The 18,439-nt window shown below is 37.1% G+C and overlaps 1 protein-coding gene across 6 annotated transcripts in view; it reads left to right on the top strand.

Moving 5' to 3' along the window:
- The window catches only part of Hr4 (nuclear hormone receptor 4), a 140,040-nt gene that overhangs the window by 28,581 nt on the left and 93,020 nt on the right, over positions 1–18,439 (top strand). Inside the window, exon 1 of one of the 6 annotated variants that reach the window (XM_074085015.1) lies at positions 3,390–3,409. The exons of the other annotated variants lie outside the window; for them this stretch is intronic. The gene's annotated coding sequence lies outside the window, so the exon portion shown is untranslated. Of the gene's footprint in view, positions 1–3,389; positions 3,410–18,439 lie in introns of those variants that run through there. 6 annotated transcript variants of the gene reach the window in all.

The raw sequence follows: 18,439 nt of genomic DNA, 5'->3' as shown, positions 1-18,439 counted from the left end.
TCAATAACATGACCAAGCCGGTCCTATACTGGTAGCTTTCATTTTAATGCTATTAAAATATAAGATCTCGCAGTCGCTTTCAGATCTGGACAAGGCACTTGAAAAGCTAAGTAACACTATCACGCTCCCTGCAATGTTATTGTGTTTACGCATCTTTGAGCACGTAAACAACTGTAGTATATATTTCACGTGATACTTGAAATAGGCTTTTACCTAACTGTTTATTTAGATAGTTTCATTTCGTAAACAAACAAAACTCATGCAAAATAGTTGACCCATACAGTTTCTGATGCCCCTTGCGAAACCTGTCACTGTCAGTTAGAATTTAACAAAGTAAATTTTGTAGTAACTGGAGCGGAGTCGGCCTAAATTTGATGGACTGTTTAAAAACAGTGCTAGGTCGGTTGCTATGTGAGATTATTTTAGTCTGCCTCCAAGTGTGGGTGGAATTCAGGCGTCAAAGGCAACTTATTTTCTGGGCGAGCTTATTCCCTGTTCGATTCGCGATATTCCTACATTAACACGAATTAACAGAAATAAAAACTATCAGTGATTCAGATTCACATTAATGAATAATGTGAATAACGGAGGGTCGCATCATTGAAAAAGTTGTAATACACTGCTTTAATAAAGATTTTGAAGTTAAGATAACACAGTTAAAAAAAAGGATAGCTGAACTAGTTTGGCTACTTGACGTTTAGACAAAATGTACTAATTAGAAACCAAAATTATGCTAATATAGCAAAACTGATTTTGTAAGACATCACCTAACTTTTAGCTACTAGTAGGCTTGAATTTTATAGTCACTCAAGTTATGTTACAAGCAACTTTTTTTTGTTACTGTCAGCAATTTTTTTTTTCAGTGATACCAAATCACCCGATGTGCGAAATGACTGCGCCAAAATATGTTAACTCGGAAATGAGAGAGCTCACTCAATTGGTATCATGTAGGTATGACGGATAAAGTATAATATAGTGTTGGGAATTACCGTAAGACAAAGAGAGATGGCACTGCTTTTTTAGAACAGCACCGTAGCGTATAATGTTACTACTACACTTTTTCGCCGCGATGGCATATCCTAACTTCTAAATCTTTGGCTTTAAGGGGTATAGCTTGCGATCGCTTCTCGTTATATCTGGCAGTGTGACAAGGAAGACTTCGCCGGGTTCAAGTTCGGGCGGACGACAATGAACTTGCTCGGCCATGACTCATGCATGCCACCGCCATCACTGTTACGAAACCATAAACAACACCGTATCTGTGCGACTGCACTTCGCTCAATTAGCAATATTTAAGCGGACGTTTGATGACTGCTATTAATTTTGGTCCATTGTGCAGTTTAACGGTTTTTTGCACAGCGAAGACAGGCGGAGTTGGCATTAGTATGATTAATGATCAATAGAATATTTTTGAGCCCAATGAGGTAAACAGATACACCAGTTTTCTCGAGAACGTCAAATATATTTTAGTTAATGTGAAAATTAGTTCACATTCTCTGCAAGTGCATTGCAGATATTCAAACTTGAGGTAATTTTTGTGTATAGGTATATTACGGAGCGGCCAGGGTGATCAAAAATATCGGCACATGCACTCAATTATTAAGGTATTAAAGTTCATATCGATGTTTTTGATCACCTTGGCTGCGCCGACATATCTGATGGCAACTGTACTTACTACGTTCTTATTCTTATCTAAGTATAGAGTTTTACAATCAAATTTCAATAACATTCGTAAACGATAAGTGTTATTTTGTTTGACCTATGCAACGTCATATACTCCGAATAGAAAGGAGTTTCAAGTTCAAAGTAAGTAGCATTCCTCAAATCTCCATACAAAAAGTGAGCGTGTTAGATGCTTGCAGGATAAGTAGATTTATTCTCACTTTTATCATTAGTACTCGTACCTACGTGCAAAGCGCAGTTAAAATCAAAATAAAGTATATACAAACAAAAAGTAAACCGCAACAGACATTTTCCCGTGCCACCTATTTGAACACCTCTCAAATTACAATCATTTAAAATTAACCACAATAAAGCGGCTACAAATGAAAATATTAATTTGATCACACTATCACTGTCAAATACCGTACTGGATTTATTGAAAATTGATATTATTTCTCCATTCGCGATTTCACAGCACAAACTTCTCATAAAATCAAATACTGGTGAACATTAATTAAATGCGGGAGGCTGTGGTTGCAGTGAAATCGCTATAACAATTTAAACGTAGGTAGCTACAGCCTGTACTATGAAATGAATATGAATAGAACGTAAACTATTTTTCATACTTCTACGCGGACGGAGTCGCGGGCAACAGCTAGATTGTATGTTAAACTATGTATATCTTGAGATCTCGCAAAAGCTCGAACAACTTCTATAAAGTTTGTTATATTGAAGCAGCAACATCGATTGTCGATTGCGTAAAATCAGACAGTTGATGCGTTTATTAGGGAGAATAAATTATCAGAAAAAAAATACCGAACTACTTCGGTATTTTTGTTATACCGAACACCGAACACAGTGCTAAAATACCGAACGGTTCGGTAAAATACCGTACACCTTGCAACACTGCTTAAAACTGACGTCTCTATTTCTACTGTCTTCTGTTAATTTTCTGTCTTATGTTTCACTAAACTACATAAATTACCCTGCCACTCCATGTTTACAATGATTTGCCCCAGTTTCATAATGAACTGCCATAAACTTGGGCCCGAAGCGATTAGTTAGATAATTATCTCAGCATTCAAGCTATGGTAGTCATTTTACGATGATTCCTGTGCCCTTTGACATTTGTAATGATAGCTGTTAGTAATGTCAAAACGGACCATTCATTACCTAAATTCCATTATTGCATAAAATTTTATAATGCGAAATTAGCAATTCCTAACATACAGTGATGATTATTTGACATCATAATGTCTATTTACACTTTTTTTATTATGTTTATAATTAGTGTTAGTGCAAATGATCTTTTTCTCACATCTGACCAAATCTTACGTATCAAGGGGGATAGGATAGGGAATGCTAAAAACCATACGTGCCTTGACGTGAGATTATTCGAGATCGAAAATGACCAAAATTGATTTTTTAATGATGAATTTGTAAAATCAAATTTTATGAATTAAATTCGGGTTTAGTTCCGCGTACCTTGATTTTAGAGCAAGCTCAATATTTCGGCACAGTTGCATGCCGCCATGATCACGAGACGACTGGAGGATTGCGGGTATGTATAGGTAACTGTCAGTTCCAGTAGTAGCGGTCAACTTGTTAGGAAGAGGGTAGGTAGTTCAGTTACGTCCGATTTATTTTTCTGACTGACAATTATACCAGCATACCCGCAATTCTCCAGTCGTCTCGTGATCATGGCGCATGCAACTGTGCCGTAATATCGAGCTGCTCTAAAATCGAGGTACGCGGAACAAAACCCGAATTTAATTCATAAATTTAGCAATGACCGCGATAGTCTAAAATATTCACAATTCGACGGTTGACACCAGCATTCAATTGTTATGCTTTTTATGAGCTGTTAAAACTAAATTCCTGCTTCAATTTGTACGGAAATAGCAAGTTGTGCATGTAATCCATTGACTGTTTATTTGTTTCGAAGCAACTATAAATGCAATTCCACAGTTAACTGAAAGTAAGTGTGGTTTTCGGGGCTGTAATAAAGTATTATTTTGGAATTATCTTGGAATTATTGGTAGCGGCGTACAGTCGAGTTCATAAACTTATGAGCAAAAATTTGATCAAAAATATCTGAGCACGACTCTATTGACGACCGGATGGCTAAGTGGTTAGAGCACCTGACTACGAAGCTTGAGGTCCTGGGTTCGAATCCCGGCCGGGGCATATATTTGTGTGAATAACACGAATGTTTGTTCTCGGGTCTTGGATGTTTAATATGTATTTAAGTATGTATTTATCTATATAAGTATGTTTATCCGTTGCCTAGTATCCATAGTACAAGCTTTGCTTAGTTTGGGACTAGGTCAATTGGTGTCAAGTGTCCCATGATATTTATTTTATATTTATTTATTTATTTATTGTTAACGGCATAGAAGCGTATTCATATATTTTTGATCAAATTTTTGTTCACAAGTTTATGAACTTTACTGTAGCTGATTGTTTACTGACGACGGTGGTTCAATAAATTTAACCATATTAATGTCTTCGAATAACCTTGCATAAGAACGGTCTGGACTGTGCCCCGCATTGTTGCCATAATACCTCGGGGTATTGTAAACATAAGCTGGAAGAAAACAACGATTAGTATCCACAACCCAAGCTACAATAGCCTTTAAGTCGTGCGCGCTAGAATTTGGACGTTACGTTTGTTGCGGTTTATAAATATGTCCATGACACTGGATGCGGGGATATTGAATTGTACTGGGATTAAGTTTCGACTCTACTCTAGTCACTAAGGGATCCGCTGCGTAAATTTCCTTGTCACCGTTCCGCGATAACGACTGGACGGATTTAGATGGAGTTTGGTGCGTAGATAGCTGGATCTTGAGAATAACAGGTCTCTACCGTTAAGTACTGACATATGAAATCATACGCGAGTGAGCTTTTTACAACGGAAATGAGGATGACATCGTTTTTGGACACTAATGGGAATTTTTCAATTTGACTGCCAGACCTGAGGCCGAGAATAAAATACTCATACAAAAACTGTCATTTGATAGCGATCGCAAGCGTCAGAAACTTTAGGCAATACGGCCTCTGATAGTACACGCAAGTGAAACCGCGGGTAAAGGCTAGTTTATTTATATTATGTTCTTAACCCGTTACATGTATATCCTATGTACGCCAAAGTTAGCACTCTTCGCTAGTCATACCGTAATTTTTGTCCGAATCATCGTTTGTCATAATTTATTTCTCATTCAAACCTTACAGTTTTCTGTAATTTTTAAATGGTCGTCCTATAGAAAACTATAGGTTAGGTTAGGTTTGTTTTATAACAATTCTGAACAATTACTGGATTCAGAGAAAAAAGGGTTATGACAAACGGTCGTTCTGACAAACATTAAGTGCATTCGGATTTCCAATAAGTATGCGAGCCGGTACGGACCCCCTATGTAGACTATGAAAATCATCTCGCCATATTTTTTATTGTATTTTTAAAAGCACGGTTAAGTTTGTACTTAATAGTAGTGAAAACAAAAAAAGAGACTGGCAATGTGGTTGCGATCAAGCCAAACTCCCTTGAACTCAATTGCAAATTGCTGTACAACCTTTTCTCAATAAATGTCACAGTGGCTTAATCGGCAAGACAAATGACTCCAACGACAAAGTTCTACAGCTCATCGCAATGAGGGCTATCGCGAATGAATTCGCCGCTAGAGGCGCTAGTGTAGCGTGAGGTCTCCGAAATGTCAAATCTCATAGTTTTTGGGTGAGCTACGCGGATTTATTTATAATTAGAATAATTTTGTGAATATTTTGCATTACCTGAAATTAATTATGGCAATTATGCGTTACGGGGCAATGAATGTGTGTGTTTTGAGACAGTTTTGTCTTTCGGAAACTTTTGTCCTCCCTTTTTTTCCGAACAAAACGGAACTAAGCAACACCGTGATTGCTGGATATTTTTATGGTACGGTTTTAAGGTGTTTTAAATATGATTTTAATCTAAACTTTGTTTTCGCCCGTAATAACAGACTCTGAAAGCCACACTTAAAAACCTCACGCAACAGTGCGCCATCTAGTGAGACAAAAAACGATAGCCCTCATTGATAATGAATGATTCGGCTATAAATGCACAATAACAACCTTATCGTTCTATAGCGGCACTGCCGATCCGTGAGACAGATTTTGGTCAAATTTAATGAAACATTAAGAAATAAATTTACTTTTATACCCTTATATTAATTTATCATTTTACAATATTACTGGTTGCTAACTCCTCTTTACTTCACCAATGTCTGCTCTCGCAACAAAAGACGCGACCAAAAAATAATTACGCCCAAATCGAATTCCGCCGACGGCGGCCGAAGACGCCCGAAGAATCCCGAAGGGATGACAGCGAGCGCAGCGCTTTCCGTGGAACGCGGAAAACGTCGGCACATGTTGAAAATACGAGTGGGCATTGACCCCTACCGCGTGGGCCTAATCTACAGCTGTTGCTGAATCTAGCGCGGCGCATCGCGATGCCGTTTATTTATGTGATCCTAGTACACACGATGTATTCGTACTTACAGATACTTAAGGGTAAGATAAACTCCTTGTAAACATGCTGTTTTATTACCTGACTAATAAACGAACTACAAAAATAAAATAAAATAAACCGGCACTTCCGTATTAACACGTGTCAAAAAATATTCAATATGAATGAAATAAAAGAACTACTTTGCTCACCCGCGTAAAACCTTTTATTTTAAGTTTTTATTTTAAATTCGTAATATTTGTTTTTTTTGTTTTGCATACAGATCCCTGAATCGAAAAATGATCATAGCAAATCTACGTTTTAGAAAATCCTATCCAATGATATCCCACACTATGACTTTAGATGAGAAAAAATCATCCCCACTATAAGTGAAGGTGAGGGGCCTCCTAGCAATATTTTTGATTGCAAACCGGACAACAGACATAATTATTAGTAGATACTTGTGTCTTTCTCATTAACCTGTCCTCTCCCAGAGGCACAAATTTGTGCCCAAATTCCTTTGATCCTGTTATCCTGGGAGATGACAGATTAATACTCGAGATATGCCCGACCTACCTTAAATACCTTGTATACCGTGGAGACTCCACAATAGAGAACAGTCACTAGCACCAATATCTGACACAACAAGCGTGCATAAATATCTGATACGACTCTATTTCTAGGGCCGGAAGGACGTGTCAGATATTTTTGCACCCTCCGCTGTGGCAGATATTAAAGCGGCAATTACACTGAGTGGCGTCGCCTCATCATTGTGGCTGTCTTTAGCGTATAATGTATCTCGTTATCTAACAATGTAAAGGGTATATGATCTTTCGTGCGTTTCACGCAAGTGAAATATGAACACACGAGTCAGCGCGGTCGTTTATGTTGTCAACAATATCAGCAAATATTATGTATTTATTTATTAGAGCTGTGTCCTACAATTATTGCTTAATGATATGATATCAACTGCCTTATGGGTGTGGCCTGTAATACGAGCAAAAAATTAAAACATAGATCGTCCTCGTCAATCTGAACAACATTAATTCAGCGACTTTTAAAAATAATGGAGTCTTTGAATTTTCCTTTTTTCATACAAATTAAATACTGCTATCAATGTACGCCATCCTCCGATACGCCATCCTAGAACACACTGACGTCACCTGTCACGCTACAAACATCAAGCATTTTGCTTTAGGTACATTGCTTCTTGGAATAAACTTAAAAGTGTAATAAAATTGAAAAAAATCGAATTATTTTTAAAAGTCTTTGAACTAATGTTGTTTAGTTTGACGAGTATGATCTATGTTTTAATTATTTGCTCATATTAAATGCGGTATACTTCTATTACAGGGTATTGCCGTTTGTGTGTTCTAAAGAAACCATTGTTGGAGTCTGACAATTTATTGTGCAGCCCAGAGTTATTCCGTAAACCCAACGGGCTATGGAGCGGCCCCTTGCCGTCGACGTCCTATCAGATATGAGCATACCACTTAGAAATCGCATTAAAAGGCCTGCTCAAAGAGGTTTGCCGATGCCTTTTTTCTGTCTGTCTTTTGATTTGACTTGAAGTCTAAGACACATACCGCATTACCATAAAAATTTAGATGGCCGTTGAATACGTGTTTAAGGCATGTCAGTCTATAGAAGAAATATATTTTAGGCATTGAAATAGTCATTTTCCGGAAAAAAGTAAGCTTGATTTAGTGTTAAACACAGTTTAGTGGAATAAAAATAATATATTTGTGACTGTCAAAGCTTAAACCAAGTTAAGTCAGTAAAAATAATGTAAACTGCTGATTTTGATTTTGTGTTCAGCGTTCCTTGGTCTGTTCTTCTTGAAAAGAATAATCAGATTTAAACATGGATCATCAAAAATAAAATTCTAACGAAATATGCGTAAGCACATGCCAAATGCTCACTTAGTCACTGTGTTAAATTTGAGTAGGTGCAACACATGCTTTTGCCACCAGGACAGCTCTGCTAGCATGTCGTTTCCCGTTTGTTGCAGAGTGTGTCTTTTTCTTGCCGGTCCAATCAGAAAGGGAGCCCTGCTACTTTGACAGAGTCGGTTACGTCTCTTCTGGTCGACGTTCCGGTAGACATACCTTTGCGCTTATTGTGTTTTAGACTAAGTAGGAATCATATTTCTAACTAGTGTTGGAAAAAATCGAGTAGTCTCTAATCATAATATTCGACATATAAAAACAAACTTTGTTCCTCGACGTGTTACGAGCTCCGTGTGTTTCATAACTCGCGTGCGACATTAATGCTCGAGTTTTCTCGAACGCTCGAGTCCGCTTATCATGAAGCGAGTTATACTAGAGTCTTTAAACGTACTGTGCAATAATGGTGTGATCAGATAAGTTTGGTAAGACATAAAAATTTGTTCAAAAATTTAACTAATACTTCCATATCCTTAGTATCGTGAAGCCATATGTGATCATATTATATACGATAGCAATTAATTTTAAGGTGCTCTACATGCTCAGACTCGAAGACTCGGACTCGACTCGACTGTGCTTCCGAGGATGAATCACGCCGAGTTTTGCAGAATTGAGTCGAGCATAAAAACAGGGACTCGAGTCCTCGAGTTTACCCAACACTATTTCAACGCGTAGATGTTCCCTCCATACGTTTTCCTTTCGGTGAGTCACGGGCTCTCTTTAGCACATGAAACGTTTCTTATCAGTGTTGCATTAGTTTTTTTGACTATTTGATTTTAAAATTTATTTTCTTCTCTCCTGTTCTGAAAGTTTATTTTTCATGGGTAGATAGCAGGGTGGAAAATTGCGTTTTCATCTCTAGGGTGGAAAGTATTTTTTTTATTTTTAGATTAGCCACGGAGTCGTAGATAATTAAGTTACGTCACTGACACTTTTTTTTTTCACCTTTCGGCATAGCCATCTAGGTGCACGTCGTGACCAAGGAGCTTATATACAACACTGGAGGTTGAACGCAGAACATCCGTTTGAAACAAGAAATTTGATTTTTATTACGACACGAACATTCCATCTCTTTCCTTAGTTAGGTTAAGATAGAGATGGAAGTCATTCATGAAATGTGAAAGAAAGAGATGAAATATATAAATGAGTAATAAAGGTCAAACTTCTTTGTTCGGCGTCCAACCTCCAGTTTTGTATATATATAAGCTCCTTGGTCGTAACCAACTCAATTTTTTTTTATAGTCGGCCGTGGCAAGTGGCCACGTCGAAAAAGTACCGTTAGAGGTTGGATATAAGTAAATTCAATTTATTATTATTCTCATTTTTTTGTAGTATTTTACATTCCTCACAGTCAAAATGAAAAGTAGAGTGTCTAACTCGGGTGAAATTACCCATTTCCCCTCGAACTATTGGCGCTCTCACTTTGTTCCGAGCACTAGAAATATCTCGGGTGAAATGGGTCACCTTCCACCCTTGGTTATCAATCTACAATTAAATGTATCTCTTGTCGGAAAAAGTAAGATGAGAAATTACAAGTTATCAACACAAGATTCGTATAAATAACCGGTTAGCAGTTTCACTCTGTCCCTTAATTTTCTCCCTTATCAGGGGTGCACATATTAATATTATGACGTACTTAAATCATATAAGTCCCAAATATATACCTACACATAGGTCAATATTGAGCCCGTCCCCGTCAAGTCATTGGCTTTCCCATTTGATGCTGCTTTCGATGGTGCTGTGCTTTGCCATTCTCATCGCTACGGTTTTTTAGTCGTCTGCCAGATGTCATCCGAAAACGGGCTGATGTGCTGCCTTCTTGCTTAACGCTGTAATAATTATATATTGATGATATTATTGTATAAGTCTAAGTCACATTTAAACTGTTGGCATTGACATATACGTCGTTTTTTTAGCAGTAGAAAGAAGGTAAGCGATCTTGACGTGTATTTTTATTGAAAAACACTTTTGAAAAATAAGTCACAGCAAATAGTAACAATTAGCAAGGACATATTGTCTTGATCATTAACATGCTTTTGGTATCATAAGTGATAGTTACTGTTTTTTAAAAACTTTTTTTAATAAAAAGACTCGTCAAGATTGCTTACCCTTTTTCAAATCCTAAAAAAACGAAGTATAGCACTTGAAAACGTAATAGATCAATGATAGTCAATATAATTTATTCATAGAATCGACGCAGTATTTTATTTAGCTCCAGGGCTGACATTGGTACTGAAGCATTATCATTGCATTTATTCACTGGGTCTATGAATAGTTGAGTGTACGTGTAATCATATCATCATATCGTCCGTAGGACCTCCACAGTTGGATACAAGCCTCCCCCAAAGTGACACTGAATGGTAATTAATTTGAAGACGCAAATCAATATAAAACACACGTATTAAATAGGTGAAAAAAAATCGATGCTATATTTTCTTGACACTGAAGACTCATACAGTTCACCTTTAATTATTAAGCTTGACTTTGTTTACATCTTAATTTCGATTTAAAATTATAAGCAAAACAATTAACACATGAAAATCTAATGATAGCAATTTATTTGCGGTTTATGATTAAAACTTGTTCGTTTAAATTAGTGCCGCAGCATAAATTGTTGCTGCACTTAATTTAAATTTTAACGCCACATTGTTTTATTAAGTATAATATCCTTAAAAATAGCATTTCAATTTATAATTCGTAAAGTGATTCGCATATACTGTATTAAATTATTATTATATGTATAAGTGTAGGAAGGTCTCGGGCGGGTCTTCATAGTAGGACCTTTAAAACAAAGTTCGGCTTTGCCAGCCATATTAGGGCACATAATAAATTATATTGAACACTAGCGACCTGCCCCGGCTTCACCAGGGTGCAAATTTGAAAAAAAAAATGTGAAAAAATAAATAAAAGACACTTCACATTGTTCATCTCCGTTTCCCCAAAACTACACCCGCTCGAAGCCGAGGCGCATTGATAGTTAACAACTGATCGTTAAATTTACATTAGGTATACATTATTACCCGTTTCGCAGTTAACGGATCTAAGTGTACATATACATATGTAGGTATACGCATACAAACAGACGGCAGGAAGTGAATTTATTTTATTCTAATTTAAAGATAAATGAAGGCTCAGGCGTAGAGCAGTGATCGAAAGATCGTTGGCCAAAATTCTTTGTCGTATTTATTACGAGTACTATCGTCAAACAGGGAAGCACGCACTATAGGTTAACGAACTCTTGGCCGGAGTCAATGTCAGCGGCGGCTCTGGTCCAGAATTCGGCAAGACGAGGGTGCGTACTTACTGGCACGGGGTAGCAGGGTGCAACTAGCAGGGTAACGACCGGGCCGGGGTCAACGGCCTCCGCCACGCGGCCGTGCGACGGACCCATCCGATTGATTGGAGCGGGATGGCGCTACCTCTCGACACCCTCACGAATCAACTACCCCCAGCTTCAACGGGACAAACGCGGCTTTGTCCCGCAAAAGATAAGGTTATATTCCGCATGCGCTTCCGAGTCAAGTTGTTGGCTACCGGCTCTGAGGTCGTTTAAGCACACATGCGACAGTAGGGAAGTAAGTTTTGCTCAAAATATTGATTTTTCCTCGGGCTCTGCGGATGGTGTGCGTGTGTGCGTGCGGAGCCCGTGTGTGCGTGTAGGTAACTTCATCTATTTCTGGTGAAACACGTGGTTGTTGGGTGCTTGTATTGTATGGGCCAATTGCTTGTTGACAAGCGGTTTTATTTTTAAGTTGATCTGATTGTGTCGTTCAATGAACGGTTGTGAATTAATGAATTAAATCGGTATACCTAGTTATATCAGACATTATAAAATTATGAATCTTCTATTGGAAATAACTATACCTAATTACATACTTTGTTAGAGAAACTTTTCTATTTATCAACAGTAACTAGAGTTGTTAAAAACTAAGTAATAATATTTACTAAAAAATAATAAAATATATTTTATTATACTTTTATTTATCAATCACTCTAATCAAGTATTAGACTTTGTTTAACCATCATAAGGAAATGATTTCCTCAAAAGAAAATTAACTTCTTTAGTACCCTTAAGATGGGAAGACGCCCTCGCAAGACGTCTTATAGGTACTTTAGCGACTTTTAGTAGCGCTTCAAATATTGCTGTAGCAGTGAGTATAGATACCAACACCTAAGTAGCTATGGTACACGAATCGCCGAACTAACACAGCCGGTTCGCGGAACCTACGCACACATCCAAACGACCTTACCCTTGATTTTGCCATCTCAAGGTCTCTACCCTTCGAGGAAACGCACTCTTACTCAGACCTTATCGTATAAGTCTGTCTCGTTCTTATGAACGAATAATGCCGAATTTTACCGACCAGGACAAGGGTCGACGACCGGGGACCACCATATTATTGGTAAATAAACATTGGTAAAGTACCTATACAGTTGCATAATTTTATATGTTGGTGCGGTTTTCATCTGTTGTCTCACTGTATGCCGTTGTACGAACTACGCGACATGATTGCTTGTTAGGTTTGATTCTCCCGAATGGTATCTACGGGATTTTATTCTTTACTAGCTTTTGCACGCGACTCTGTCTGCGAATAATTCGTTTATACCTACCTGACCTATGCAATCGGTTCAGCGGTTTAAGCGTGAAGAGGTTACAGATACATATTGACAGACAGAAAGGCAAACAGCTAATTTCGCATTTATCATATTAGCATATTTTTGCCGTGTGGATCAAATTTCTAATAGGTATTAGTTAGGATAAATAAACGGGGCCTTTTTTCCATGTAGATCAAATTTATAATGTTAGTTAGGATAAATAGACGGGCTTTTTTGCCGTGTGGATCAAATTTGTAATATGTATTAGTTAGGATAAATAGACGGGCCTTTTTGCCGTTTCGTACTTTTCAATGATTTTTCTGGTGTGGAATTGTGGATCAAATTTCTCTACATTTTTTTCCAACTTTTTTGTAGCTAGCATTATTTCCTAGCTTTTTGTGGCTTGCACTATAAATGTGCTTGTTGTATCATTGAGGCGCTACTAGCATGCAAATATTTAATAATTGACCAGAAAAATGCTTTACTCTGTTCTTTGCACAATTTTGATGTCCAGTTTATATTATTTTTTCTATTACCTAATTTAAAAATGATTACTAAGTAAACAAGATAAGTGCTTATTCAAATAAAACTGACCGACTACGCAACTGCTCCAATAGTAGATTATTGTCGTGGCCTGGAAGTAGGCAATTGCTGGCTGAGTATGAGTTAACTAATACGAAGCCAGCAATTGCTATTCCAGCCGAGACTAATATAAAGCTTTTCTCAAAAATGGTGAATAATTCTGAAATAGAAAAAACTTTTTCTCAAAATATATTGTAAAATTTAATTTTATTCCAATATTTTTCTTATGCTTTCCCGCCTTTGTTCATTAAAAATAAACTGCAGGTGTATTTTTCCACCGAGAACACCACAAGCTATTTCAGACCCAATAGAAAAAGCCCGGAGTTCCAATAAAATATCTGATACCGGCCATTAGACTTGGCTGTATACGACTTGTGCCAACATTTCCATAGCCTTTTTAACTTTTAAAAAAATGTGACTGATTGCAGGCGCGCTAATTCATTATTGTCGAGCTAGCGCGCCTGTAATCTTTTAACTTTTTAATTTTTCGCTGACCATAAACTATGCACTGCACCTTCTGATATGTAAAGAATAATGTCAACTTTTACGGTCATTTTTGAGGAAAAATATAAAAATACTTGCCTGCGACCTCTCAATCAGGGCCGTGGATTCAAAGCCTGGGCTCGCGCCCCTGAGTTTTTCAGAACTTATATGAGCTACTATGAGCTTTTAGCCTGTATCACATGCGATGCGAATTTTAAAGAGTTTGTGGAGTTTCCGCTCCGCACTGGGTCGCCTTGGGTACTACAGCCCAAGGCCTCTCAGTCGAAGAGGAGACTTGTACCCAGCAGGGACGATTAGATATAAAAAAAAAACAATTCCTGTGGTAAGTTGTGGTAAGTGATTATTTCGTAATACGTCCAATTTGTATTAGGAAAAAATAAAATAAGATTTTTTAAGTCGCATATTATTAAGAATCTGGATCTGGATCTGGATTGTTTTTTTCTACAGTTACTTACATCTAGCAGTGCAATTGTGCCAAGTTTGGTTGAAAAATTCATGGTCAACCAATTTCTTTAAAACTATTAAACTTTAATTAAACACCTCTATAAAAGTATAGTTACGCCTTTGACGCGGTATACTTAGAACATCGTCAACTGTGCCGAAAAACAATTACCTATAGACAGGGATATTCAGTAACTAACCCATCTTCTGAAACATTTCGGATTTTTTTAATGATACCTCATAAATAGTATGGTAATATTAATTTATAATAGCAAATCAAAAGTTTTATTTGCTTTGTTAGAATGTTATCTAAACGAACTGAAACGTCATCTGATCTCCGATCTCTCTGACGTTCCGATAAATCCTTGCGCAAGAACGACCTGTTAATCCGGACTGTTTATTTTTTTCAAAACTTTCGCCTATACTTTCCCATAAACTATCTGTTAACGTACATACGTACCGATTAGCGTAATTTGCTTCGACTATCACTTGGCTTCATTTGATTAACCAAAGTGCAGTAACTGGCGCTAGATAGAAAAAGTATAATGCCTCCAAAATGGGCATGGACATACGCTGTTTTAAGTGGGAGTTGGTTTAAGTACGGGGTGGTGCCTGACCTACACCAATGCCGCGATGCACCCAAATCTAGACGATCTGGACTGTAGTCCAAATACCTAGGTATGTACGGCGCACACACGCGCGCACCGTTCGTGGGCCTGTACTAGTATGAGTGCGCGAACGTTGCATGTATGCAGGGGGATGGTGTTTGTACATGGGAGTTATATTTTGTTTAAGAATCGTTTCGAAATTTTGATAACTTTGTTAAGAAAACAAAGTGCGAAAAAGGTAAACGTGAATTTGTGTAGACCAAAATAAGCGTTTGTAAGAAATTAACAGTTTTACTGTTGTACGAAAAGACGAGTGACGAGAGACGAGTGGTCAGATGACCACTGTTTTTTTTATCGTCTTGCAAGGTTTATTTTTATTCTTATTTTATTTTTATAAAAATATTTTTTTTATGTTTATTCTTGTCTAAAGATATTTAGCTAAGTATAGCAATTCTTTATTAATACCTACTATATTTTTAAGTGGATTTTTGATCCAACATACCTATCAGTCATAATATCAAAAGAGACGTCAAATCTTCTAGGTATTTACGTAGTCAATAAGTTAGCCAGGGTTGTAAAATTAGATTTGTTGTTAGGTACTAGCAGAAATCGTTAGTCAAAATCAATATTTAGTACTTAGATATGATACGTTCAACAATGCAATATTTGAGCATAATTTAAGTAAAGGTAAAACGTGATGAAGAAACATGGGCACAACTACGCAGCAATGAATGGCCTAGACAGTCTCACTCTGAGATACCCCAATCTGCGCCCCATAGTGACACGTAAATGAGCCGGATTTATTTATTTTAATTATTACGAGTACCAACTTCGTAAACGGTCGCATGCATCAATTCATTCGACCTTTTTACTTGCAAACGAACGTTTAAGTCTAGACCTACCCTAACGAGTGTCATTCTGTGTGCACCGTCCGCTATATGCACGTATAAGTACTGCACACACGCACGTGCCAAAGCTCGGGGTGGCACTTTAAATGTGTTTGACCGCTACTAATGTAATCAAACCACGAGTTAATCAGTAGATAACTAAGTCAATTTCGTTAGCATGTTAGTATTTAGGGTTGCAATTAATTGGCTACAGGGTGGAAACCAAGAAGCTGGACATTTTTTAACTTCAATAGTAAAAAATTGGGCCCACTTGTGTGTTGGGCTTTCCCTGGTTATGTCACACCACCGCTTTGATATTTAATTGGGATGTCCCAATTTTTTACATCGTATAATAAATCGAAAACCATTTGGAGAAATAGGCTTTGTGAAGCGTTTTCAGAAAAAAGATTCCAAAAATATGATAAACTGAATTAAATAAAAAAAATTTAAGTAATGACCTTCATTTGACTCTTGCAGTGTCCCGTAACAAAGGGAGTTCTAAAGCAGGTCTACACTCTAAAGCAAATTGACAGTTTGAAAGGTTGCTGTCCTGCTTATAATAGCAAAGAGTGACAAAGACAGAACTTTAATCACATGATGCGCACCCGGCTTTAAACAGTTGTCATTTATCGTAAAGTCCGAAATGTCATCCCAATTAGCGTAAATACACCTTCATCATCATTATTATCACAGCCTATATACATCCCACTGATGGGCACAGGCTTTCTCTCAGAATGAGTGAGCTTCGGCCGCAGTTCCCACGGATCCTGACAATGGAACATACATCAATAATTATGAACTAAAATACACATCATGCACATGCACACGCATCTTAGTTGCAAACACAGGACCCAGGTTGCTCGTACCGACAAATAAAACATTGAAACTTATTTATTGTAAAATAAAATCAGTCAAATAACAAATTGTTTTTATCGGTTGCAGAAAGATAATTATTTTATTAAAATCAATGAGTTAAGAAAAATATCTACTGTTGTCCTAGAACTCGTCCCCCCTCATATCCGTCCTTGCCTAACGGGATTCGATCCCTGAACCTCTCGTCTCGCTCCGTAGTTAGTCACTTAAACACTAACTAAAATCTATCTAAAAGCTATCCATCCGGTACTAAGTAAAATTTTCACGTCGGCTGCACTTAATCCGGCTAAGCGATGCATCAAATATATCCGCTAAAAACCAGAGCAGGGCTCGCCCATGAAGGGCGAACGTGCAAGAGCAAAATTTTATTATAAATAATTGAGTTTTTTACAGGTGGCAACAACTAATTACAAAATTTATTTACGAAACAATGTTTTTTTTTTAAGAATAACTATGATTGCTGTGATGGTTGATATTTTCGATGGTAAAAGTTTTTAAATTGTAAATAGATTCGTATTGGTTTTTTGGGAATTCGTAGGCATTTTTACGGTCAAATATTTAATAATGTAACAAGACTTGTTAGTGATACATAGTATATATTAAATTTAGAAGGTGTCGCAATTTTAATGATGTATTCGTTAAACTTTATTTATTTAATATTCAGGATAAGTTATACAATGATATTGTACCTATAGACATTTACGAACAGCAAAAACCGTGAACGATGTATCTGTCGCTTACAACGCATCAAGTTTTTGTTCTAAAACGTATGTAAAATAGTCTGTTAAATTTATAATCTAAAAACAGGGTATTTGGAAAAGTTTGTGATATAAGTGCGAACAGAGCGAATTGGAAGTCCAGGGGAGAAGCTTTTGCCGGATTCGATTCGTAGCATTCGAAGATGGCGGATGTAGACAATATCTAATTTTGCTCTTTCTGTTTCTTTGGCTAGTTGAAGTATAATTTTGATAGTGTTTTATGCGGCGATTAACCTTAACAGTGAACAGTGATCCCAAAATCCTATATTGCTCTCGTGTCTAACATTTTTTAATGCACAAGTGGTCTCCACGTGGTTTCTGGAATTTTACTATCAAGTTGCAAAAACTACAATCACCGTACAACGTGCCTCTCAAAGAGAGTTTACCTTGACACTGGCGAAATTGTCCTATTAATTAGGACAGAAAAGCCATATTTTAAAAAGAGAAGAAGAAGAAGAAGCTTTTGCCAAACAGTGGGGCACTAATTAAAGGCAACTGAAAAAGCTTGGTAGGGTTAAGTTTGGTGTTAGTATACCATGCGCCATATTATTATAAATCTGCCTTTTTTATGCGACCCGGATTGTGTTCGAATCGCTTAACGGTATAGTGCCTATTCAATTATTGGAATTATACCTTTATAGTTTTTGTGGTACTAGTCGTGGCAATGAACTATTAGGCAAAGTTAGGCGGCGGAAGGTATAGCAAACATTGTTTAAATCAGATGATTAGATTATAAATTGAAATTTGCCTGACATGCAACGTCAATCTTGTCTGATGTGATGATGATGATGATGATGATTTTGATCAATGTTTATCCGTTGCTTAGTACCATAACACAAGCTTTGCTTACTTTGGGGCAAGGTCAATTGGTGTCAAGTGTCCCGTGATATTTGTTTATACGACGAATTCAGTGTCGTATTTGAACGTTGCTTTTCTTAGAATAAATTACGAATGCCCTATGTTAAATGTATCTTAATAAATATAGGTAGCATTGTGCAGACCCAAATAGATTTTCTTTTGCAGGCTGCAAGACACTTGGGATTTAGAACAGATGATATTGACACTTGCCGCACCGTGTTATTGAGGATATTGTTGATTG

Source organism: Choristoneura fumiferana, chromosome Z, assembly GCF_025370935.1.
Source record: "Choristoneura fumiferana chromosome Z, NRCan_CFum_1, whole genome shotgun sequence".
Lineage (NCBI taxonomy): Eukaryota > Metazoa > Arthropoda > Insecta > Lepidoptera > Tortricidae > Choristoneura > Choristoneura fumiferana.
Note: the sequence above shows the minus strand (reverse complement) of the source record. Positions and strands in the feature narration are given on the sequence as shown.